Raw genomic sequence first — 1,269 nt, forward strand, 5'->3', positions numbered from 1 at the left:
CTGGTCTCGAACTCCTGACCTCAGGTAATTTGCTCACCTCAGCCTCCCAAAGTACTGGGATTACAGGTGTGAGCCACCGTGCCCGGCCAATGATCTCATTTTAACTCCCTATTTCCAAATAAGGTACAGGGATTAGGACTTCAACATATCTTTTTGGGGGATGCAAGTCAACCTGTAACACCCCAAAGGCTCTTTAAGGTCTAGAGAGCTCTGCCTCCCCTGAGGGGGCTGACCAGGTATCCCTGGGGCCAAGGGATGAAAGGGCACCGGGCCTCAGTTCCCTAGAACAGGGCTGGGCACTGCTGTCATCTGGACCAAGCCCATGGGCCTGTCCTCTCTTAGTTGTTCTTCCACAGCGACGGCCCTGCTGGCCCTCCCCTTTCTGGCTCACTCCTCTCTGGCCCTCCCAGGTAGCCCTCAGGAACCTCTCTAGGCCCAAGACTTGGGGTTGGCCTGGCCAGGGCAGATGAGCAAGCACACCAGAGCGGGTCATCTTTCCAGAACACACTTCAAGCGCAATGGCTTTTTAATATCTAAAACCTCGTGTCTGAGTTCCTCTGTGGACCTCAAGGCACCTGCTCTTTCCACTGTCCCCACTGCTCCTCCCTGTGCCAGCCCCTTCTGGTCTCATCAGGGCCTTTCCCTCTGGGTTCAAAGAGATTAGGGTCCATCTTGCCTTATTTGTTAAATGCTCTTCTCTCCTTCTTTCTGGCTTTGCAAACCGTACCTGTCTTACAAAGCCCAGTTCTAGACCCCTCCTTTTAAAGCAGACCTTCTTTTTGAGAGGAGCTTTGCAGGTTCACAGCAAAATCGAGCAGCAAGTACCTTCCTCAGGTGCTTAAATACTGATCATCCTGTCCGACATGCCTCCTTACCGAACATATGATTTTCATTTGTTTAAACTGGTTCATTAAAAAAGCATAAAAGGCTGGGCGTGGTGGCTCACGCCTGTATTCCCAGCACTTTGGGAGGCTGAGGCAGGCAGATCACCTGAGGTCAGAAGTTCGAGACTAGCCTGGCTAACATGGTGAAACCCCATCTCTACTAAAAATACAAAAATTAGCTGGATGTGGTGACAGGCACCTGTAATCCCAGCTACTCGGGAGGCTGAGGCAGGAGAATCACTTGAACCTGGGAGGCAGAGGTTGCAGGAAGCTGAGATCGCACCATTGCACTCCAGCCTGGGCGACAAGAGTGAAACTCCGTCTAGAAAAATCCTCAGAAAACATAAAAGAATTAACTGAGAAGAATGAAATCCACACAATGAGA

Source organism: Rhinopithecus roxellana, chromosome 6 (assembly GCF_007565055.1).
Source record: "Rhinopithecus roxellana isolate Shanxi Qingling chromosome 6, ASM756505v1, whole genome shotgun sequence".
In the NCBI taxonomy this organism is placed as follows: Eukaryota; Metazoa; Chordata; class Mammalia; order Primates; family Cercopithecidae; genus Rhinopithecus; species Rhinopithecus roxellana.